We start from the raw sequence: 26,096 nt of genomic DNA, 5'->3' as shown, positions 1-26,096 counted from the left end.
TCGACCTTATACTAAGCAGCCATCCTGACAGCCTATCATCCATAACTTATCTCCGTGAGGTAAGTGATCATAAAGTAATCCATACCACCTTCAACTTTCAACCCATGCGACAACCAAAATCTAACAAAACTATATGCCTGTATGATAAAGGGAACTACGAAGCTATTAATTACGAGTTACGTGACTTCTTTTCTACTTTTGAGACATTATTCCATATGCGCTCGCCTCAAGAAAACTGGACACTATTTAAAAATAAAATTAATGAACTCGTAAACAAACATATACCTAGAATAACTATGCACACTAATCAAAATAAGCCATGGTTCACCAGAGATTTAAAGAAGCTTGAAAACCAAAAGAAACGTCGCTTCCGGCTAGCCACGCGTCTTGGAAGCACCGAGGCTTGGTCAAGATACTACACGGCAGAGAACGCCTACCCGAGTGCCCTTCGCACTGCTAAAAAATCTTTTTATAACGTCGACCTGCCCAAGCTACTTACTCAAAATCCTCGGCAGTTCTGGCGCATTTTAAATCCCAAAGAAGCTCGTACCATCAGCGTGACGAATGCAGCAGGCGACACCGCCACGGACGCCGAGTGCGCCGATATATTCAACACAGCATTTTTTTCCGTGTTTACAAAAGAAACTACCACTCCGAACTCTCCACTACCTACTAACATAACATCACATATGCCACCCATTGTATTTTCGGTAGATGGTATACTATCAATCATTGAAAAAAACAAATTATGTACTTCTGGTGTAGACGAAATTAACTCAAAGATCCTAATGAATACTAAGCATATATCCGCGGCATGTTTCACTCTGTTGTTCACGCAATCATTGTCTACAGGTACTTTACCGGATGATTGGAAAGTGGGAAAGGTCGTTCCAGTATTCAAAGCAGGTAACAAAGACTCCCCCTTAAACTACCGCCCCATTTCATTAACTAGTGTTCCTTGCAAAATCATGGAACATGTCATATACTCGCATATCATGAACTTTTTAGACTCGGAAAACTTCTTTCATCCTTCACAACATGGTTTTCGTAAAGGGCTTTCATGTGAAACACAACTAGCTATCTTCCTTAATGATCTCCACGTTAATCTTGACAACAACATTCAAACCGATGCAATCTTTCTAGACTACTCTAAAGCTTTTGACACAGTGCCTCATAACCGCTTGCTAATAAAATTATCTAGATTGAACTTGGATCCTCTTGTAGTACAATGGATAAAAGAATTCCTTACTAATCGTTCCCAGTTCGTCTTTGTCAATAACGTCTCCTCCGAACCCCTCCCTGTCACTTCAGGTGTCCCTCAAGGCTCAGTCTTAGGACCGCTTCTTTTCCTAATATACATTAACGATCTTCCGCTGCATGTATCTTGTCCTATTCGTATGTTCGCTGACGACTGTGTGATTTATCGTACTGTGACTAACATCTCTGACCAAGCATCTCTCCAGAATGACCTTAATAACGTGCAGGAATGGTGCAACCGTTGGCAAATGGCCTTGAACCCTAACAAGTGCAAATTTATTTCAATTTCCCGCCGTCGTAATCCTTATCTGTCTACTTACACAATTGCAAACGTCCCACTAGAATCAGTTCTAACCTATAAGTACTTAGGCGTAACCCTGTCCCACGACCTTTCCTGGAATGCGCATGCTACTAACGTAATCTCGTCAGCAAACAAGTCCCTTGGGTTCATGAGGCGTCATCTTCGTCATGCTCCACAGCACGTCAAACTACTCGCATACAAATCATTTGTCAGGCCACAACTGGAATATGCCGCCGCCATCTGGAACCCTCATCAAACATATATCATCAATGCACTCGAGTCGGTTCAGAATCGGGCGACTAGATTCATCCATTCTTCATATTCATATAACATCAGCGTTTCACACTTAAAGGCACAATCTAGCTTGGCATCTCTTGCTTTTTGTCGTCGCATCGCCACGCTCTCTCTTTATCACAAATTTTTTTACAGCTCACTAAGCCGCCCGCCTTACGTCACGCCATCATCTTCACGCATGTCACAGCGCACTAGCCATCAACTCCAAGTTTCTCGTCCTCGAACACGAACTGTCACTTTTCAATCATCATTTTTTCCTCGAGCTGCCAAGGACTGGAACGACCTACCCATTAATGTCGCTGCCATCACATGTCATTCACAATTTCTAGAAACTGTTGAAACTTGTATTTCAATGTAACACCTGCCTTTTCCTATGTTCACATGTTAACCACCCCTTATGTAATACCCCGAACGGGGTCTTTAAGGTAATAAAATGAAATGAAATGAAATGACCAACACCACTGTGGAGGGTTTTGGATTATTTCTGACTACCTGGGGTTCTTTAATGTGAGCCAGAAACTTGGCACACAAGCATTTTTTTCCCTTCTGCCCTCGTTAAAATGCAGCGGCTTTGACTGCAAATCAAACCCATGAACTTGTGCCTACCAGTGAAACTTAACAGCCACTAAGCCACGAAGGTTTGTAATTAACTGTTTAATTATTTAACTTTCTTTTAGCAGAACACTGCAGAAACTAAAGACCCTTGCAGTTTCCAGCACTGCATCCTTGAAACCAAGTGCTACCCTGTGCCAAAATGTGGCATTTCACCACAGGACATATGCTCAAGTTTCATTTGTTGCAAAATGCAAGATTCTGAACAAAATGCCGATTTTTACATCCGCTAAAAGAAAAATCAGTCAGCGAAGTGCCCCTCATCCAAGGGAATGTATGAACATGCTACACAGGCACACTTGGCAGAAGACAGCAGTGCACTTGGCGCAACTGCATTTTCCCATTATGTCTTACTGTAGCGATTAATGCTAGTGGGTAAGTTGAGGCAGCCACATGTTGCTAGAACCGAATTTCTTGCCCCTATGACAGGCATAACACACGCTCTTTCCTCTGTTTGCTCTATTTGAGTGCAATTCCATCCAAAGGCTGCTATGTCTGCAGTTTTATCTTCCAGGAGTACAAAAATAACATTTTCGGCTCTTCATTTTTTGCATTAAATAAATGTGCGGGGCCTCTAAACCCTAGGGAAAAAAAAAACAACTAACAAGCCTCAGAGCGCTAAAATAATTTATTAAGGCGAAAGCCTTATATAGCTCACTGGTCAGCCGACCTTGAGCAAAAACGCATCAACGACACGAGAGGTACAAAAAGGCTACAATCCCTCAACCCTTGGTGGGAGTCGAACCACGGTTGTTTGTGGGAATCGAACCCATCACCTTTGGTGTTAATGAAGGTGAAGTTAATTAATATAGAGTAAAGGCACTTGAACCCACACCCTTAGAACGACAGAAAGCTGAGCTAGTTGGTAAGGATTCACTATGCAAAAAAGAGGTGAGGCGTGCAGACAGGACACAATAGTAGAGAAGTGGACAATATGAACGCCGACTATCAATTGAAGGGAGCACTGAGACGAAAAAAGAAAACACAGAATTCATCTGCACAAGCTCAGGAATGGTATCACCACGTGTCAGTCAGGTACATGTGTCGGTCTATGTGAGAGATAAACTTCATCCGAGTATGCACTAGACAAAGACACCAATTAACAATTGCTCCGTTTCGCACACGTAACAACTCCTTTAAATACTCTTTCTTTCCGCGGACAATAACTGAATGGAACCAGCTTACTAACACCCAAGTTCAACAGCCTTCACTTACCTTGTTTACATCGTGTCTAACTTAGTAGTTACCGTATGCCTTTTATTTCAGTTTATATTAGTTTATTTACTCTTATGTATCTATGTATTTGTCGGTTGCCTTTTTTTTTATCTTTTCAACATTTCTACCCTCCTGCCAAAATCCCCAAAGTGGGATTGCAGTATCAATAAATAAATAAATAAACCCCCCCAGCTGTGTCTTACCAGTACTCACGTACGGAGCAGAAACCCAGAGGCTTACGAAAAGGGTTCTACTTAAATTGAGGACGACACAACAATCTATGGAAAGAAGAATGATAGGTGTAAAGTTAAGGGATAAGAAAGGAGCAGATTGGGGTGAGGGAACAAATGCGAGTTTCTGATATCTTAGTTGAAATCAAGAAAAAGAAATGGGCATGGGCAGGACATGTAATGAGGAGAGAAGATAACCGATGGTCATTAAGGCTTACGGAATGGATTCCAAGGGAAGGGAAGCGTAGCTGGGGGCGGCAGAGAGTTAGGTGGGTGGATGAGATTAAGAAGTTTGCAGGGACAACATCGCCTCAATTAGTACATGACCGGGGTAGTTTGAGAAGTATGGAAGAGGCCTTTGCCTTGCAGTGGGCGTAACCAGGCTGATGATGATGATGAAGCATAAGCGAACTGGGCTTGGGCGTTTTGGGGGATGAATGTAGGCACAAACGTGAATGGTCTGCATGGTGCAGCCCCCTGGTGGCACAGAGCTCAACCAAACACAGAACTAATGTAGCTGTAACCAAGTGTATTCTAATTTGCTGTTGGTGTAACTTTTTAGCAGGAGCGCAGTTGTGAACACATTTTTTTTCTACATGCTTAAAATGTGTTACACTTGGTTAGAGCAATATTAGCTCTTTGTTTGGCTGGTTAAGCTCTGCACCACCCGGTTGTTGGACCGTGCAGACCGATCAGGCCGGTCACGTACATCTACGCTAATGCTCCTCTATCACAGCAATAGCAGAATGGAGGGGCTTTAATTCACACCTCCACCCATCTGTCAAAATGCCCAGCTCACCTGTGGTTACCAGAATACCAGACATGATCGACGTTGCGACAGAATGCTAGCAACACATGCTGCTTTGATGGCTCTCGCTCGGGATCGACTGCTAGGTGGCTGGCCGAGAGGTTGGAGAGGCTTCATGCACGGGTTTGAAGACAACCAGAAGTAGACAACGTGACGCCCCACCATGACGCAGAGCCAGTGAAAGCAGAGCTTAACTGCGATCACTCGGCGAAGGAGTCGGGGAGGAAATGCATGGCTATGGAGGAGGGTAACCTGTAATCGTCCGTAGCTCTCTTGATAAGAGGCTCTCCAAAAAATTGTGATGCGAATGATTTATTGTAGCTGTACCGTACATGGCTGCAAAATTTGTCTCAACCGTTTCAGGGACCCTTTAAAATGTCAGCAGACCTGGCTTTGCTTCAAAATGTGCAACCAAAGATGTAGCTGCAATCACTTCAGCAGCAATGATTGCAGCCAATAATTATATGATCTCACCATCACCACTCGGGCTTACAAACCAGTGACACCAGGGAGTATGCAAGTTCAGTTGCCAGAGGCAGATTTCGTCTGCTAGCCACACGTATTGCAGCATATCAACTGTATAAATGTTAATTGTCCTCACAGCCATCATCAAGTGAGGCTGATGATTTTTTGTAAGCCAAAATTGTCCACCATTATGGACATAACTAACCATTTCATGGGTCTGAGAGTGACAGCACTGCATGCAGTGATGAAGGAAGACATGCATAGATTGGCCAAGCTCCCCCTGCAATATATAGAAAGATCTCCTCTTTTGTCACGTTCATATTTTCTTTCCACATCCCTTCAGCCTTTTTAGCAAGGACCACCAGGCTAAGCAGGAGAGTCAGGCAGGCATGGAGATTTGTTACACCCATGCCAGGGGAGCCCACAGTGCCTCCTCTGCAAGGCCTGCTTCAACCAGAAGTCCACACTCCTTTCTGGTAGCAGGAAATGAAGTGAGCAAATACGGCTGCATCTCCTCATGGACATTCATTGTATCCACCATTGTTAAGAAACTTGACCCACAGTTGTTGGGGCCTCACATGGGGATACAAATAAAATGCCATGTTTGCTTCGAGGGATAGAATTGTACCGCACACCGACGTCCAAGCATGAAAGTGTTTCCAGACATAAACACGCGTTAATCTTCGTTTCTGATGGCATGCATGAGAAAGTAAGGGGACAAAAAAAAAAAAATGGGAGTGGGGTTGGCACAGAAGTAGCACCTTCACAGCGTTCCACGTGTGCGGCCATACCATTGGTGACGTCAACAGTCCTCGCAAAACGTATCAGATTCTTTAGAAGCCTCAGAATGTAGTTAATTTATGTCAATGCCACAAGGTATTGACATAAGGTATTGCGGTTCATAGTCAGATTCCCACATGGCCTTTAAACTCGTATTAAAATAATGTATGTACAGTATTTGATTCTAATGAGTCCTTGATCGTAACACATACCCAATTTTTGACAGCCAGAAATGAAAAATGCAATGCCCTTCACAGTTCAGTTACCAGCATTTCATAGTAAAAGAGAGGATAATGATAACCGGTTCTCATTCCTGGAAAGAAAAGAACTACTACATCTAAATAAGAACGGCAGATTGGGCGAGTTGGTGGTTTCCCATATTGTTTAAAAAACAGTGCTAAAGACTTGCACTGGACAACAAGAATAGAGGATAGGACACACACGGCGCTGACTTATAACTGTGTTTTTGGGGAAAAACACCATGGCTTTTTAAAGCCGTACATCAAGCGTGTGTGCATGCTCGATGTGAATAAAAGCAGTTGTCATTGCCAACACATTGCCTCGTGGTCGTGGGCGAGATTAACACCGTTGTTCATCCCGGTTCAGCAAGCCCATTTCCTTCAAAGCTAAGGTTACGGAAGGCTGACTAACACATCCATTACCTTTTCTCATTATGCGAAATGCTTCCACTACTTCCCTGGTAATGCTATCATTGTGACAAACAGGATTTTTCTGTCATACAAGAACGGTTTACACTCGTATTCAAACCAGTGCTTTGCCAGGTTTGTAGATTTCTTGTCGAAAGAATTCTGGTGCTTTAACAGCCTTACATTAATGTATCTGCCTGTCTGCCCTATGTACAGATGGGGGCACAGATGGGCAAGCTCCAACATTTGGGTGTGGTTTGATATCTTTAATCGTGAAAACATTTTTTTCAGATGAGTCAAGCCATGATAATATTGGTCAACTTGATGCAGTGGTTCGGTGCTTACGGCATTCTGCCACAAAGAGGGCTTTTTTTAATGTGAAATCTTCTTGCGTGCGGACAAATTGCTGTGACTGCAGCTGCTATAAGAGTCGGCTCCCTTTCACGAAAAATAGCATTACTTTGAGGGGAATTACAGGTTATTCGCATTATTAGCATGGTACTGGTTTTAGCATTGTACTGTATGCCGAGAAATGTCATGGCTATATATTATTGCCTCTGTTGCAAGCAGTCTCAACTTGCACTTCATAACATAAAGCCAAAATGTATATCCCTGCCTCAGCATGCCTAGCATGCCTAGCATGATTCTCAGGTTGCTCATCAACCAGGCCAGTTGTTGCCTGAGCATTTTCAATCGAGTAATTATTGCCTAAATTTTGACTATAAGCTTAAAGCTGCTCATTTAATAACACATTAAGCCAACGGACAGGTTATAATGGACAGGTTATGGCAAAATATGGATTTATATGTATCACTAAAACACAGAAGCCACAATTTAAGTTCTCAGCTTCAGCTAAGAAATTCAAGGCCAACTGCACTCTGCAAAACATGATTAATGGCTTAAATGAGAAGAAAGGGGGTTAACCGAGGGGCCCGATTTTTATTAGTCATACTACAGGAAGCCAACTAACACTGACACCAACAACAACGTAGGGGAAATTACTTGCGCTTAATAACTGAAATAAAGAAATGATAAATTAATGGAAATGAAGGTGGATGAAAAAACAACTTGCCATTAATTTATTGTTTCCTTATTTCATTTATTAAGCACAAGTAATTTTACCTATGTTGTCCTTGGTGTCAGTGTTCATTGGCTTCTTATAATATGACTGATAAAAATCGGGCCCCTCAGTTAACCCCCTTTCTCGTTTATTACATAACGAGGATCTCGAATCTGGCAACATTGATGCCTTCAGGTAGCATGTGTGGGTTTAGTGACCGGTTGCCTTCACCTAAAAAAAGATCACATTCTCGTGACGCCTGAGGCAGAAAGGATGCTCCACATGACGATGACGGAGTGAAAAGATACAGGACGAGCGCTGACTCACAGTTATGTTTACTGAAACACACATCAGGTATAAAAGTGACACAAGCGATCACGTAGTCAATCGAGGAATGCACAACCGGGCCACGTGTATACAGGGCATCTGTTACCGTATCGAGCTATCTAGGTACATTAATTCCTGCTGAGAAAGTGCGACCGAAGGCTGGCTAATGCACCACGTACCCTTTTGCTCAATGTGGGCTGCTTCACGACTAATCTGGTGGATGCATCAGTATCCTTAAATGAAATTGTCACTTTGAGCACAGGCTTACACTTACATTGCCGACAATGGGCAAACACATGCGCATAATCATTCTTGTCCAAGGACAATTCATGCTCCCTAAGTCTTACATTGATGCACCGGTCAGTTTGCCCTATGTACACTTGCCAAAACGTGAGCGGGAAGGAGTATACCACGTTGGTAGTGCAACCTACATACTTAACATGCTTCAATTTGCACCTTGCGTTAGGATTGTGTTCTGCTCCACTTTCTCGCCTTTCGACCGCCGGACATATAGCACTCAATTTTCCAGGAGCCGAAAAGACAACCTGCACCTGCAACGTTCTTCAGGCCATGAGATAGGCGATGTGCATAGGGTACAACCACCACGTTCTTCCTGTTATTTCCTTCGGCCTCCAGCCTCCTCGAATTTTTTACCCATTTATTCAACTTCTCAGAGCTGCCCGTCATTAAGCTACCCCGGTACCCAGCTTCCTCCAGCCTGACTACCTGATGTGTGAAGCCATCACTCATTGCATGCTCACATGTTTTTACCAGGACGGCGTGAAGTATGGAGATGCAAATGGAATTTTTTACTACTTTAGAATGACCTGAGGTGAAGTTCAACAGGGGCTTGGCAGAATGGGGGAAGTACTCCCAACAGACATGATCGTCTAGAAAACGTAGTCTAAGTTCAAGGTATTGTAGCTCATCCTCTTTTGGTTGCTCTGAGGTGAACCCCAAACCCTGACCAAGCTCACTAAAAAGACCCATTATTTCGTCCACCTTAATGGTAGAGTCATCTCTGTCAATTAAAAAAAAAAAATCCTCAACATATCTGAAAGCCTTGATGGTTATCCCAGAAAGACGTCGGTCTAATGCCACATCCATCTGCACCAAAAAAATGCTACTCAGGATGGGAGCCACTCTGGATCCGATACATATACCAGCCTTTTGTATTAAAAGCAAGTCATTCCATCCAATCATTGTCGACCTCAGGTAACATGACAAAAATTCAAGGAAACTTTCAACAGTAACATGACATTTTTGGACAAACCACATTTCATCATTCTGCTCCGTAATGTGTGCCTTGACACTGCACATTAATTGGTTGTGAGGCAAAGAATAAAAAGGATCCTCTACGTACACACTAAAAGCGGCAAACATTCCTGGATTATTTGCCGAGAGGTATTCGACAACGCTCTCAGAATTCGAGATAACTAGGGGATCGGACAGTTTTAGCGAGGCAAGGTGGTCTTGTATAACATAGAAACTTCGCTTAGCCAAGTGTTCCTTTCAGTTACGATGATCTGAAACAGTATCTCCAGTTTGTGGGTCTTCACAGAGAATACCTTTAACTGTCCCTCTTTTGCTTTCTTAACACACTTGTAAAGGCCTTCTAGGCTTTACAAGCATGTTAAGTAGTAAGTAGTAAAAAATGCCATTTGCATCTCTGTATTTCGCGCAGTCCTGGTAAAAACATGTGTGCATGCAATGAGTGATGCCTTTGCACGTCAGGTAGTCAGGCTGGAGGAAGCTGGGTACCCGGGTAGCTTAGTAACGGCAGCTCTGAGAAGTTGATTAAATGGGTAAAAAACTCAAGGAGGCAGGAGGCCAAAGGAAATAGCAGAAAGAAGAACATGGTAGTTGTACCCTATGCACATCGCCTATCTCATGGTCTGAAAAACGTTGCAGGTCGTTATGGGGTGCAGGTTGTCTTTTCAGCTCCTGGAAAATTGAGTGTTATATGTCCGGCGGTCGAAAGGTGAGAAAGTAGAGCAGAACGCAATCCTAACGTAAGGTGCAAAGTGAAACATGTTAATAAGTATGTAGGCTACACTACCAATGTGGTATACTCTTTCCCGCTCACGTTTGGGCGAGTGTACATAGGGCAAACCAGCCGGTGCATCAATGTAAGACTTAGGGAGCATGAATTGTTTTTGGACAAGAATGATTATGCACATGTGTCTGCCGTTTGCCGGCAATGTAAGCGTAAGCCTCAGCTCAAAGAGACAACAATTTTGTTTAAGCATACTGATGCATCCACCAGATTAGTTGTGGAAGCAGCCCACATTGAGCAAAAGGGCACGTGGTGTATTAGCCAGACTTCGATCGCACTTTCTCAGCAGTAATCAACGCACCTAGATAGCTCGATACGGTAACAGATGCCCTGTATACACGTGGCCCGGTTGTGCGTTCCTCTATTGACCATGTGATCACTTATATACCTGATCACAAGGACAACATAGGAGAAATTACTTGTGCTTAATAAATGACATAAAGTAATGATAAATTAATGGAAATTAAAGTGGAGGAAAAAACAACTTGCTGCAGGTGGGAACCAAACCCACAACCTTCGCATTTTGTGTGCGAAGCTCTACCAATTGAGCTACCGCAGCGCCGTTTCCCCATTCACTTTCTTGGGTATTTATGTGGCCACTCGCTTAACCCCTTTTCTTCTCGTTTATTACATAACGAGGTTCTCGAATCCGGCAACATTGATGCCTTCAGGTAGCATGTGTGGGTTTTTTGACCAGTTGCCTTCACCCAAAAAGATCACGTTCTCGTGACGCCTGCAGAAGAAAGGACGTTCCACGTCCGCCACCAAGGTCTGTGAGTGGTGGCACTGGCTAACACTCCCAAGGTTCTACTAGGACACATAAATACCCAAGAAAGTGGATGGGGAAACAATTTCTTAGATACACAAGACATCTTAACAGAATGCCAGCATGAATTTCGGAAAGGGTACTCTACTTGTGCACAGCTAGTTGCTACGATCCACGATTTTGCCATATTTGTAGATAAAAAAGAACAAATTGATGCAATTTTTAGGAACTTTTCAAAAGCTTTCGACAAGGTATCACACAGTAAATTGTTATTTACTCTCTACTTGTTAATTGGATTTCAGCGTACTTGAACAATTGCCACCAGTTTGTTGCATTTAAAGGCCCTCAATCTAACCAATTATCAATGAAATCAGGTGTCTCGCAGGACTCGGTCCTAGGGCCACTCCTTTTTCTTGTGTATATAAACGATATAGTAAAAGGCATCTCTGTCAAAATAAAATTGTATGCGGATGAATGTGTTGTATGTACGGAGGTTAATGATTAATCGGATCAGGCATTGTTAAACAATAATTTTCAGCGGGTTGTTTCATGATGTATAAGCTGTGGCAGATGTGTATAAACTTCGAAAAGACTGCTTTTATGCGGATCACTCGAAAGAAGAGGCTCTTAACGTTTTCGTACAATTTTAACAATGTGCTTCTGTCTGAGGTGTCCGAATACAAATATCTTGGACTATGGATTTCAAACAATCTTAGGTGGAATAAACATATCCATTACGTTTTAGCTAATGCTTATAGGAAGCTACTCTTTTTAAGAAGAATGTTAACTCTGGCTACCCTTGCTGCAAGAAGATTAGCATACAAATCCATTGTCCTCCCAGTCAGTCTTAGACTATGCTGCTATAATATGGGACTCCTACAGAAAAGGTAATATTCTGAAACTAGAGAATGTCCAAAAAAGAGCTCTATAGTTCATTTACAACAATTTTCGATGCACCTTAGTGACTGAACTACAAGCTCGCGCTAACCTAACCCCGTTATCTGATATAAACCGCTGATCACATCTAAAATTTTCATATCAATTAGTTAAGGGGCACTATAACGTTGACATTAGTGAATGGATTACATTTTCTTCCGGTTATTCAACACGCGAAAGACATGGACTAACAATAACACCTTTTCATTCTCATAATGACTCTTTCAAGTATTCATTTTTTCCACGAACAGTCAGAGACTGGAATAACCTCAGCAGCTGCATCGTTCAAGCGGACTCTGTCAGTTTTCGCATCCCTTCTTGATGGCTGAAACATAATTGGTTATGTTTATAATGACTGTCTATATGATATCTGTGTTGATTGTTCCTTTGCTTAATTTGCACATTTGATAAATGCTTTGTTAAAATTTGTTCTGCTCTTTCTTGACTGTGACCTATGCACGTACATATATTTTGTTTGCCATTATGTTGTATTTCCTTTTATGTATTGTATCCCGCCCTGCTAAAATCCCAGTGGGGGTTGCAGTACCAATAAAAAAAAAGCCATTCCACTCTGTGGAGGTGGATGAACAGCGAAGCTGGTTAACACACGACAAAGGTGACAGAATTTTGAACAAAGGTACGAACTCAATTACCATGATTTTTATATAAATTTGCATGAACGACAAGACCACCACCCAAAGTAGAAAGCAAAAATGGACGCCCGCTATCAATGGTTTGAAACACTGCTTTCGAAACCTTCTGCACCACTCATGGACATTCTGTGCCATTAGATGTGAAGGAGGGGAACTATATTTCTTCTTTTTTCTAAGCAGCTTGCTTTTTTCCCACCAGGAGGTAATTTCTGAACATGCTCTGGGGTTTTCACGATCGTTGAGCAGTGCGCGCTTCAAAAGATCGCAGATCTTGCAGTTTCACTGCGTTTGCAGCTGATTTTATCGATGGAGACGAGCAGCTGCGAGTCTAAGGATGGTCCCTTTTCGTCGGACTTTGACTCTGAGAACAACGATGATGCAAACCAGCCTGGAACATCAGCAGCCACAGCCCGGCATGCCCAACTGCTTGCCATTAAATTTTTGCAGTGCAATACCTGTTCAATGAAAAATTTTCATTTTTTGGAGATAGTGCCTATCAGACAGCAATACATTTTTTATATCTCACAATTTTTGTTACATTTTTTTTAGTAGATACAGGCGTGTCTTTACGAACTTTGTTCAATTTTATCCCACAACCTTGATCTGGGAATTTTTCTTTTTTATGATATCGTCATAATCATCATCATCATCATTATCAGCCTAATTATGTCCACTGCAGGACGAAGGCCTCTCCCTGCAATCTCCAATTACCCCTGTCCTGCGCCAACCGACTCCAAATAGCACCAGCAAATTTCCTAATTTCGTCACTCCATCTAGTCTTCTGCCGTCCTCTACTGCGCTTCCCTTCTCTTGGTACCCATTCTGTTACCCTAATGGTTCAACGGTTACCTAGGCTGCGTATTACATGACCTGCCCAGTGCCATTTTTTTCTCTTAATGTCTATTAGAATATCGTCTATGCCCATTTGCTCTCCGATCCAAAATGCTCTCTTTCTGTCTCTTAAAGTTATGCCTAGCATTTTTCGTTCCATCGCTCCTTGCGCGGTCCTTAACTTGTTCTCAAGCTTCTTTGTCAGCCTCCAAGTCTGTGCGCCGTATGTCAACACCGGTAAAATGCACTGACTGTATACTTTCCTTTTCAATGATAACGGTACGCTCCCATTCAGGAGCTCATGATGTCTGCCGTATGCAATCCAACCCATTTTGATTCTTCTGTGAATTTCCTTCTCATGGTCCGGGTTCCCTGTGATTAGTTGACCTAGGTAAACATACTCCTCCACAGACTCTCGAGGCTGACCTGCAACCTTGAAATCTTGTTCCCTTGCCAGGTTATTTATCATTATCTTTGTCTTCTGTATATTAATCTTCAGTCCCACTCTTACACTTTCCCTGTTAAGGTCTTCAATCATTTGTTGCAACTCGTCTGCATTGTTGTTAAATAGAACAATGTCATCGGCAAACCGAAGGTTGTCGAGGTATTCGCCGTCTATCTTTACTCCTAAGCCTTCCCAGTTTAATAGCTTGAATACTTCTTCTAAGGACGCAGTGAATAGCATTGGAGAGATTGTGTCTCCTTGTCTGACTCCTTTCTTTATAGGTATCTTCCTACTTTTCTTGTGTAGAATTAAGGTGGCTGTGGAATCTCTGTAGACATTTTCTAGGGTATTTACGTAAGCAGTCTGTACTCCTTCATTACGCAATGCCTTTATGACTGCTGGTATCTCTACTGAATCAAATGCTTTTTCGTAATCTATGAAAGCCATATAGAAAGGTTTATTGTACTCTGCGGATTTCTCGATAACCTGGTTAATGACATGGATGTGATCCATTGTAGAGTAACCTTTTCTGAAGCCAGCCTGTTCCCTTGGTTGACTAAATTACAGTGCTGTCCTTATTCTGTTGGAGATTATTTTGGTAAATATTTTATATAATACCGGGAGTAAGCTAATGGGCCTACAATTTTTTAGTTCTTTAACGTCGCCCTTTTTGTGGATTAGTATAATGTTTGCATTCTTCCAGTTTTCTGGGACCCTTGCAGTCGATAGACACTTCGTATAGAGAGCCACCAGTTTTCCTAGCATTATGTCTCCTCCATCTTTGATTAAATCGACTGTTATTCCATCCTCTCCTGCCGCTTTTCCCTGTTTCACACCTTGCAAGGCCTTTCTGACCTCATCTCTAGTTATAGGAGGAGTTTCTGTATACTGTTCATTATTGTTTTGAATAGAGCGCTCCTGAGTCGTCTGGGTACTGTAAAAGTCAGTATAGAATCCTTCCGCTGCTTTTACTATATCTTCCAGATTTCTGATGATATTACCCTGCTTAAATTTTAGCACATACATTTTGGTTTGTCCTATGCTAAGTTTCCTTCTCACTGATTTCAGGCTGCGTCCATTTTTTACGGCTTCTTCAGTCTTTCTCATGTTATAGTTTCGAATATCACTTATTTTCTGCCTTGCTGATCAGTTTTGACAATTCCGCGAATTCTATCTTATCGCTTGAGTTGGACACTTTCATTCTTTGTTATTTCTTTATTAGGTCTTTTGTTACTTATGATGTACATCCCTGTTAATAAAACTGATGCATGAAAAGTGCATTCATTCTGCTTTTTGTCTACTTATTACATGAAGTATTGAGTGCAGTAGTTCCTTCAGAAAAAAAAAAATTGGCGTAACCTACAAAAGACACCTATTTTCCCCATGGCAGCAAAAGAGTTAATATCTTATAATGTTTCTATTTGGAACCAAGATATTAAACTTATTTTTGCAAGTTGGTGTAGTGCTTGAAGCCCGCTTCACCTCTGCCGCGGGTCGGCTCAGTATTTCACTATCTCCGGGATCGGTCTACGGTTTTTGCACACACAGAACAAAAATGTACGGAACCCTAGACATAAACAGCTTTGCTGTAAAATGAAACATAGCTGGTCATCCTGCACTCAAGTTCCCACATAAGCTTACTGTGACATTACGGATTTTGAGAGCATATATACTTAGTTATACTTAATAGTTTATCACAAACTACTCTGCAATCTGAAAAGGTCAACCTCGCAAGCCTGGAGAACTTCCAAGGAAGTTTCGAGAACCTAAGCCTAATTATCTTGTATTGTTTATGGGGAGTATCATTTACAGACATTTGTAAGCTCGCAAGTTCCCATGTGCATTAGACGGCTGTATATAGAGGAAAAAGAGCAGACAGCACGGAGGCACACACACGTCTGGACTTTTTCTCTTCTGGCATCTAGATCATCATCATCATCATCATAAGCCTGGTTACGCTGATGATGATGATGATCTAGAGGAAAAAGAGCAGATACAGTATGGAGGCACACACGCATCTGGACTTCTCTTCTGGCATCTACATCACAAAGTTATAAATGATAACGCTTATACTTCGCTCAACAATAAAGTTGCTTCCCTCATAAAAGGCTGGCGGAGCACTAATTCCCATCCAAGCCCGACTAATTATGTTGCATTATTTATGGGGAATATTGTTTACAGACATTTGCAAGCTTGCAAGTTCCTATGTGAATTAGAAGGTTTCTATAGAGGAAAAAGAGCAAACACATTATGGAGGCTGTACAAAAAGACGAATAAACGGAGCAGGCGGGCACTGCGAGAAGTTGGAACAATGAGGAGCTCTTTGTCTGGTTTCTTAACGTCTCATTAGTTTTCCTACATTTTTTGGTGCCGAAAACCTCTGTGCGGACTCGTTACCTTCATCGCACGTCTCCAACGGCCTTCTACTCCACTGCTTCGCACTGCGAGCGACGAGGAATGACTGGATAGCGCATCGTTTATGATTGGCGTGGAGACCAGACATCTATCAAGAGCGAATCTGATGGATTGCCTCAAGACCAAGCGGTTGGCTTGACGAGCACAGATTACGAAGATTCTGCAAGAAGCACAGTTGCTACTTACAGATCCTACCATGGACAAGCCCAAGCTTTCAGGTATTTTTGGCCGTCTATCTACTAGCAACAACGAACTCTCGAAACTTAACGATGCACTCGAAGAGCACATTGCAGACGACGAGGTCGAAGCAGAATACATAACTGCTGCAGAATATAACGATCAAGCTATCAGCATGCTTGCCGAGATTCGGTGCAAGATTGATGCTTTGGGACGCGTCGACAGTACAGCGGAGTCTGCTCCTCAGAATGCAACCCCGACGGTTCCTGACGCTATGCCCAGTATGCAAAAAAAGAGGTGAGGCGTGCAGACAGGACACAAGAGTAGAGAAGTGGACAACACGAATGCCGACTATTAACTGAAGGGAACACTGAGGCGAAAAAAGAAAGAAGACACAAAACTAAAAAAAAAAAATTATGTGGTTTTACATGCCAAAACCACTTTCTGATTATGAGGCACACCGTAGTGGAGGACTCTGGAAATTTTGACCACCTGGGGTTCTTTAACTTGCACCTAAATCTAAGTACACGGGTGTTTTCGCATTTCGCCCCCATCGAAATGCGGCCGACGTGGCCGGGATTCCATCCTGCGAAGACACAAAACTCACCTGCGCAAGCTCAGGGATGGTATCACCACGTGTCAGTTGGGTACATATGCCGGTCTATGTGAGAGATAAACTGTTAAGGCACTTAATCTCTTCCTTATGTAAAGTAATCGAAGGCTGACTCAAGCACTCACTTCCACCGTTATAGATATGCCATGCCTCTACCATAAGATGCGTATCTGTACAATGCGTAATGTACAATATCGCACATTCATCTAACTCTGGCGTGCAGTTACAATCTTGGCAATGTAGGGAAAGATTAGAAGGTGATCCACCGGTTAACGACCTTTTATGATTGATACACCGTCCCGTTTGCCCTACGTAGAACTGGCCACAGCTAAGGGGAATTTTATAAACCACACCCATACGACAGTCAGTAAAACTGTTGTTCTTATTGTGCTTATTGTGTCCTGTCTGCAGACCTCACCTCTTTTTTGCATAATGAATCCTCCCCAACTAGCTCAGCTTTCTGTCATTCTAAGCTATACCCAGAATTGGCCCAAGGCTACCGAATCTTGATATGCTGATATTTAAAGGCGACATTCACAAATGGGCACCTTTCTGGGAGCAGTTCAAGCAGATTGTTCATCTCAATAGCACTATATTGACAACGACTAAGTTTTTCTATTTACGGCATTATCTTGCTGGGGAAGCGGCAGCGGCCATTGCCTGTTTACCGACTTCTGAAGCTTGCTACTCAGATGCCGTAGAACTTCTCAAAGAACGTTTTGGCGATCGTCAAAGGATAGTGCAGCACCACCTGACAGCGCTTCGCCATCTACCTCATGTAAAGTCCAGAAGCGATGTACGTAGCCTCAGGCAGCTGTATGATGCCGCACAACTAAATATCCGCTATCTGAGTGCACTAAACGTACCCACTCTGTTTCTCTGCAATGCTGATAGATATCCTACAGAAAGCATTGCCATACGAGATCGTTCTTGCATATACACGAGGAAAGTGAAGTCAGACTTTACGTCAACATGGGCCTGATACAAACCTCTCGGAGCCAGCACTGGCAGCTGCAATATCGGAAGCGGAGTTAAAAGAGTTACTCATGTTCCCACGTGTTGAGTTAGAAAGCCGAGAGCAGTGCAACACATCCTCACAACGATCTGTCGATAAGTGCTGAGAGAACTCGAGGGAGCAGCACCACTTCCATACTGCACAGTGCATCATACAGCTGGAACGACTGTTTCTTTTGTCGATCTAAGAAACACGGTACACGCGCCTGCGACGCCAACATATCTCTTGTTTCCAAAAAAGAGAAGCTAGCTAAGGATAACCGCTGTTATAGAGGTACATCACGAGGTCACCAGGCATGGTCTTGCCATGTCAAACTCACGTGCTCAGCTTGTCACGGAAGACACGCCTCAAGTATGTGTGACCTGAACTACAGAAAGAAAGATACTACAGCGGGAACTTCGAGACCAGCAGTGGCTTCAGGTAGCGCGGCAGGGATAGTCTTGTCGCAATCAGTAATGCTTTGCGACAGAAATTACACAAACGCTTGCACAAAGACGGACAGAGAAGTGCACCTGCAGACAGAGAAGTGCACCTGCGCTTTTGTCGTTAAAAATAACAGGTCCAGATACATCAGAGGGATTATGGATGGAGGCAGTCAGAGATAATTTATCACAGAAGATCTGGCTGTAAAACTACAACTGCAGGTACTGGGAGAAACCAGAATTTCATTCAACACATTTGGCAACGTATCCCCAAGTTCTGCTGAAATACGAAAGGTGGTTGAAGTACCGCTGCGTAGTCAGCACTGTTCTGACATCTATATTGTTCAAGCAATTATAGTTTCAGTTATCTGTCACGACATTGCTGTGCCAACAGCTGATAACTTCATTCGGAAGCTGCGATGTGAGGGCAAATTTCTCGCTGACGACAAGAATTTTCTTGAAGTGGATACTGAGAAAGGCCTCGACTTGTTGATTGGAGCTGATCATCTTTGGGAAATCATGACGGGAGAAGTTGCAAGGAGCACAGAAATTCCAGGACTGGTCGCAATCAACACGGCATTCAGATGGACACTGCAAGGACCGAATTGCCAAAAAGCCTTTCTTGACTGTGACGCTAACGTTATGGTCTGCGTTCTGCGAGTGGAAACGAGTACTGACGATGACATAACCTCGCAGATTCTACAGTCGTTCTGGCAGCTTGAAGCAATGGGCATCACAGATTCTGGCGAACCTCTCTCTCCTGAGTCCATTGCACGGTTCCGAGGAACAATTCGCAAGGAAAATGGCAGACACACAGTGGTGCTGCCTTGGAAAGATCACAAACAGCTACTTGGAAGAACCGTGATACTGCGCTCGCACGTCTACAAAAACTGGCAAAGAGGCTATCAATGAATGAAGGATTATTGGAGCAATACAACGCAGTCATCCGACAATACCTGGAGCTAGGACACGCTGAAGTGGTACCTAAGAGTGTTCCTATTGATTGGGCCACCTATTATATGCCACATAAGCAAGTTATACAAGAGGAATCGTTGACCACCAAGCTCTGGGTCGTGTTCTACGCATCGTCACATGCTCAAGACTTTCCATCACTCAATGACTGCCTGGATAAAGGGGTGAACCTCAACCCAGAGTTACTACAAGTACTGCTTCACTTTCGGTGGTTTCCGGTCGCCATCAACTCGGATATCGAGAAGGCATACTTACAAATTGAGATACAGGAAACCGACCAAAATGCATTCCGGTTTCTCTGGTTTGATGTCCCGCCACCCAAAACAGTAACATTGTCGAATGGCGCATGACCCGGGTACCGCTAGAATCAACATCAAGCCCTTTCTTGCTCATGGCGACTATTCATCACCACTTGGACAAGTCTTGTGAGGTCAAAGCACATGCTTCTATTTTGAAGAAGTCCTTTTATGTAGACGATTTACTCGTGGGTGCAGAGACATTCGAAGATGGTCGGAGCATCTATGAGCGGTAGAAGGCTATTATGCGAGATGCAGGCATGAGTCTAAAATGGAAGACCAATAACCAGCAACTACAAAACATTTTGGCAACCAGGAGGAGCAAGTGGAAGGTACATCAAGCTAATCAACTGCAGTTTTCGGAATGCAATGGGATACCGAAACTGATTACTTCAAGTTTTCTTCCAAATCTATAGCCCAATACTTAGCCTCTGCGCAGCTGGACACAAAACGTACACTTCTCGGCTGCTTCCCGAATTTTCAACTCTCTTGGTATTCTCTCGCCTTTCACCATCACTGCTGCAAAACTTTTGTTTCAACGACTGTGGGTTTTAGGCCAGTCTTGGGATGACCAGTTACCAGAGGAGATCAAGACGACATGGACAGCATGGTGCGCAGACGCAATCCAGCTTGGCTTCATCAAGATTCTGTGTTGTGTGAGAGATGGGCTATATGGAGCGGTCGAGAAGGCAGAGCTGCATATATCCGTCAACACCAGCCTGAAGGCTTATGGAGCATGTGCCTATTTGAGAACAGTTGATGACGGCGGAAATACAGATACATCACTAATAGTAGCGAAGTCTCGAGTAGCACCTACCAAGAATTTAACACTGCCGAAGCTCGAGCTTATGGCTGCGGTAGCAGGAGCCAGATTGTTAAAATACATCCGCTCATTGTTGGGATTCAACGAATTTTCCATGTGTCATGTGGACAGACTCAACGATCACACTGAGCTGGATCACACTGACCATAACAAGTGGTGTCAGTTTGTAAAGCACAGAATGACTGGAATCGCAGCATTTGCTGACCCACTGCTATTCAATTCAAGTTTATTTGCATCTATGCATGTACAGATGACAGGAGTACAAACAAAAAGTCAAATGAATTCGGCTTGATGGGGCCTGTACCCCCTACAGAAATGGCAGTGTGCACAATAAAGAGAACATAAACATGCAATAATGGATAATAGAGGAATAATATAATGAATAAACGATATAAACAGTAACATTACGGCGTTACTGCCCAGGAGAAGACAACCCATCAGATTTATTGACTAGGGGCGTATGTTTAAAGATTCTATGTACATGTCGCAGCTGGTGGAGAGGGCCTGAATGGTTATCCCAGCCAAGATCAACCTGGCCTACAGACTGACATGAGCACACCGATCTACGAAGAGTCAGAGTGTGACACGCAACATGTACTTCTTCAAGCGCCGAGAATAGTGGACACCCTGATTGACTTAAGGAAGTTTGGCAACCTACAGAAGCTCCTGCGCGTCACCGCCTGGGTATTTCAATTTGTGGATCGATGTTGTCATATTCACTTGTCGCTCGGCGGAACTATTTCGACAGAGGAGCTAAACAAGGCTGAAATGTTCTGGATCTGTCGTGTCCAGCTCGAAGTATTCACGAATGACATGGAACACCTTCGGCTTAGAGACACTGTCCAGAAACACTCCGTACTGCGCGATCTCCACCCTTACCTTGATCCCAGCAGGCAGCTTCGACTTGGTGGCCGACTTGAAAGAATGAACGCTATGTATGATGAAAAGCGCCCGGTTATTCTACTGTAAAGGCATCCCTTCACGGCCTTAGTTGTTACCGAGGCTCACAGCAGAGTTTTACATGGCGGTGTGGCAAGCACTGTGATGCAGATTCGACAGCGTCACTGGGTTATACATGCTCGACAAGTTAAATGGATCATCAATGCACGCTTTCTCTGCAAAAAATACAACGGCAAACCTGTAAAGGTGCAATGTGTGCCAATGACTGAAGACAGGCTTCTCATATCACGGTCGTTTGAAGTTGTGGGATTAGACTTTGCAGGCCCACTATATGGTTGTAGCCGCAGCAGTTGCATTCTCAATCACGCATCTAACCAAACTTCCTTGGTTTCACAGGCTAGCTGCATCGGCTGTCCCTTGGATAGCTGCGGTGACTACCTGGCTGGTCATCCTTGCATCGTACATGTGCCTGCGCGGCGCTGACTACCCTGCTGATCTTGGCGCGCACTCCGCTGAAACCACCCCCAAGCTGCACTCTACGCAGTCCGGATTCCTGCCATAAAAGCCGTCCTGACGAGAGCATAACTGTTGTAGCAGCAGCAGTTGCATTCTCAAGCATGCATCTAAGCAAACTTCCTTCGTTTCACAGGTCGGTTGCTTTTATTACTCTCAAGTCCTGCAACTGCTGCTGCTACTGCTGTTGCTGCTATCGTTTTTCTCTGCTTCCGTGCTCACATCGTGTTCACTATTTAGCCATCCTCGTAATGCCGACAAATGCTGAACTTTGTAAGCGAATGGACGAGCTAGAAGCTATATTCAAACATTGGTTGAATGAATTAGTCGACCGGCTTGTTGTTAACATACAAACTAAGCTTCAGGACACAGGATTAGACGTCGGTGCGATGAGAACTGAAGTTGGTCGCATGGATGACAGCCTAAAGCTTCTAAACGAAGTAGTTGAGTCGACCCGATCGCAACAGCTTGAGTTATCTGCGGAAAAGTGCGTTCTGAAAGCAGAAAACGAGGCCCTTCAAAGGAAAGTCGCTGACCTTGAGCAATACTCCCATGATTAAATAACTTATAAATAAAGGGGGTGCCCTGTACCAAGGGGGAGGATTGTACCACAATCCTGACTGCCATCCCCGACAAAATCAACTGCACAGTCTCAGCCACAGATGTCGACACAGTTCATCGTGTACCAGCAAAGTCTGGCCAAAAGAATATTGTCACGTGGTAGTGACGGTGAAGAAAGAAGCAATACGGTGGAATACAAAACTAGCTTTTATTGGGCGAACCTGTGCCCACAAAAACAGGCTACACTAATTGCACAACGATAGCGGCGAACACGGTCGGCGATCGTCGGAAAACTGATCAGCGGGTCAAGCGCGTCGGCTTTTATAGATCAGTCGTCGAATGTTCTGATGGGACCCGCGTGTCTTCCACAAAGTTCTACACCATTCGTGTCACGCGATGAAATCTGATAACACAAGGTTCGGCGACAACAGACACGCGGATAGAAGCGCCGATAACTTTCCAGAAACGTCGGATACATGCAGGCGCGTCCCTCGCTGTGGGATTACAGTTGTTAAGCGGTGAAACGTAGTTGCCCGATAAAGATAAGTACACGTGTCATTACCCCCCTCTTAAAAAGCATCGACCCGATGCTGTAAACAAACGAAAGTAACAAAGAAAAGCACTCGTAGCAAAGAAAACAACAAACTAAAGGAAGTTCATCAGCGTCCGTAAAATGGTTTAAGGCGCACCACGTGGACCACTTCAGATCGTGCGGGGCGCCGCTGTGAGTGCGAAAGGCCGTCTGGCACGACCTCATAGTCTAGTGCGCCAATACGTCGGATGACCTTGTAGGGTCCGAAATAGCGTCGCACCAGCTTCTCACTGAGTCCTCGCCGGCGTATCGGGGTCCATACCCAAACACGGTCGCCGGGCTGGTACTCGACGAAGCGTCGTCGGAGGTTGTAGTGTCGGCTGTCGGTACGCTGCTGGGTCTTGATCCGTAGGCGCGCGAGCTGTCGGGCTTCTTCGGCGCGCTGGAGATAGGTAGCGACGTCAAGATTCTCCTCGTCAGTGACGTGCGGCAGCATGGCGTCGAGCGTCGTCGTCGGGTTCCTGCCGTAAACCAACTTGAATGGCGTGATCTGTGTTGTTTCTTGCACCGCCGTGTTGTAGGCGAAGGTGACATACGGCAGGATCGCGTCCCACGTCTTGTGCTCGACGTCGACGTACATTGCTAGCATGTCGGCGAGGGTCTTGTTCAGGCGCTCCGCGAGACCATTCGTCTGCGGATGGTAGGCAGTTGTCCTCCTGTGGCTCGTCTGGCTGTACTGCAGAATGGCTTGGGTGAGCTCTGCTGTAAAAGCCGTTCCTCTGTCGGTGATGAGGACTTCTGGCGCACCATGTCGCAGCAGGATGTTCTCGACGAAAAATTTCGCCACTTCGGCTGCGCTGCCTTTTGGTAGAGCTTTGGTTTCAGCAAAGTGGGTGAGATAGTCAGTCGCCACGATGATCCACTAATTCCTGGATGTTGACATCGGAAACGGCCCCAACAAATCCATCCCAATCTGCTGGAATGGTCGACGAGGAGGTTCGATCGGCTGTAGTAATCCTGCTGGCCTTGTCGGTGGTGTCTTGCGTCGTTGACAGTCTCTGCATGTCTTGACGTAACGGGCGACGTCGGCGGTCAGACGCGGCCAGTAATACTTTTCCTGTATCCTCGACAGCGTCCGGGAGAATCCGAGGTGCCCAGCGGTTGGATCGTCGTGTAGGGCATGCAGTATTTCTGGACGGAGCGCTGACGGCACCACAAGAAGGTAGCTGGCGTGGACTGGTGAGAAGTTCTTCTTCACGAGCAGGTTGTTTCGTAGCGTGAACGAAGACAACACGCGCTTAAATGCCCTAGGGACAACGTCGGTGTTCCCTTTCAAATACTCGACGAGGCCTTTTAGCTCCGGGTCTGCTCGTTGCTGTTTAGTGAAGTCTTCCGCGCTTATTATCCCAAGGAAGGCGTCGTCGTCCACGTCGTCTTGCGGCGGGGGATCGATTGGGGCGCGTGATAAGCAGTCGGCGTCGGAGTGTTTTCTTCCGGACTTGTATATTACCGTTACGTCATATTCTTGTAGTCTGAGGCTCCACCGCGCCAGCCGTCCTGAAGGGTCCTTTCAGTTAGCTAGCCAACACAACGCGTGGTGGTCGCTGACGACTTTGAATGGCCTGCCATAGAGGTAAGGGCGGAATTTAGCTGTAGCCCAAATGATGGCGAGGCATTCCTTTTCAGCCGTAGAATAATTGCTTTCCGCTTTTGACAGCGACCGGCTAGCATACGATATCACCCGTTCAAGTCCTTCTTTCCTCTGGACTAGGACGGCACCGAGGCCTAGGCTGCTGGCGTCAGTGTGGATTTCAGTATCGGCGTCCTCGTCGAAGTGTGCAAGTACCGGCGGCGACTGCATGCGTCGTTTGAGTTCTTGAAATGCGTCGGCCTGCGGCGTTTCCCAATTGAACTCGACATCAGATTTCGTTAGATGTATTAGCGGCTCCGCGATGCGCGAAAAGTCCTTGACAAAGCGCCTATAGTAGGCACACATGCCAAGGAATCTGCGCACTGCCTTCTTGTCGATTGGCTGCGGGAACTTTGCGATGGCAGCTGTCTTCTGCGGGTCGGGGCGCACTCCAGATTTGCTGATGACATGGCCTAGGAATAGAAGCTCATCGTAAGCAAAGCGACACTTTTCCGGCTTCAGGGTGAGCCCTGATGACTTGATGGCCTCTAATACTGTCGCAAGCCGCTTAAGGTGATCGTCGAAATTTCCGGCGAAGACGACGACGTCATCCAAGTAAACAAGACAGGTCTGCCACTTCAATCCTGCTAAAACCGTGTCCATCACGCGCTGGAACGTTGCAGGCGCCGAGCACAGTCCAAATGGCATAACCTTGAATTCATAGAGGCCGTTTGGCGTGATGAAGGCGGTCTTTTCGCGATCCCTTTCGTCGACTTCTATTTGCCAGTAGCCAGACTTGAGGTCCATGGATGAGAAGTATTTAGCATTGCAGAGCCGATCTAATGCGTCGTCTATCCGTGGGAGGGGGTATACGTCTTTCTTCGTGATTTTGTTCAGTCGACGATAATCGACGCAGAAACGTAGGGTTCCGTCCTTTTTCTTCACTAAAACAACTGGAGACGCCCACGGGCTTTTCGACGGCTGGATGATGTCGTCGCGCAGCATTTCATCGACTTGTTGTCTTATAGCTTCGCATTCTCGCGTCGAAACTCGGTAAGGGCACTGGCGTAGTGGTCGAGCGCTCTCTTCGGTGATTATGCGATGCTTTGCGACTGGTGTTTGTCGAATCCTTGATGACGTCGAAAAGCAGTCTTTGTATCGTCGAAGCAGACTTCTGAGCTGTTGCTGCTTAATCATGGGGAGACTTGGATTTATGTTGAAGTCTGGCTCGGGAACTACGGTCGTCGGGGTAGATGCAACAGAATCCGAGAGGACAAAGGCATCGCTGGTTTCCTGTATTTCCTCGATGAATGCGATCGTCGTGCCCTTGTTGATGTGCTTGAACTCCTGGCTGAAGTTTGTCAGCAACACTCTCGTGTTTCCTCCGTGCAGTCGAGCGATCCCTCTTGCGACGCCAATTTCACGGTCGAGTAGTAGACGTTGGTCGCCTTCGATGACGCCTTCGATGACGCCTTCTACGTCAGTGGGTGTTTCGGTGCCGACCGAAATAACGATGCTGGAGCGAGGCGGGATGCTCACTTGAT

At 44.8% G+C, this 26,096-nt stretch overlaps 1 protein-coding gene, 1 non-coding gene and 1 pseudogene across 5 annotated transcripts in view; 1 reads left to right on the top strand and 2 right to left on the bottom strand.

The window, feature by feature from the left end:
- The window catches only part of LOC142568471 (solute carrier family 53 member 1), a 345,150-nt gene that overhangs the window by 110,597 nt on the left and 208,457 nt on the right, over nt 1-26,096 (bottom strand). The gene's annotated exons all lie outside the window — the stretch shown is intronic.
- On the bottom strand, nt 10,539-10,611 carry TRNAL-CAA (transfer RNA leucine (anticodon CAA)). Its single transcript has one exon. It is a non-coding gene; the product is annotated as a tRNA-Leu (tRNA).
- On the top strand, nt 15,085-15,219 carry LOC142568493 (U2 spliceosomal RNA; annotated as a pseudogene).

Source organism: Dermacentor variabilis, unplaced genomic scaffold (assembly GCF_050947875.1).
Source record: "Dermacentor variabilis isolate Ectoservices unplaced genomic scaffold, ASM5094787v1 scaffold_19, whole genome shotgun sequence".
Lineage (NCBI taxonomy): Eukaryota > Metazoa > Arthropoda > Arachnida > Ixodida > Ixodidae > Dermacentor > Dermacentor variabilis.
Note: the sequence above shows the minus strand (reverse complement) of the source record. Positions and strands in the feature narration are given on the sequence as shown.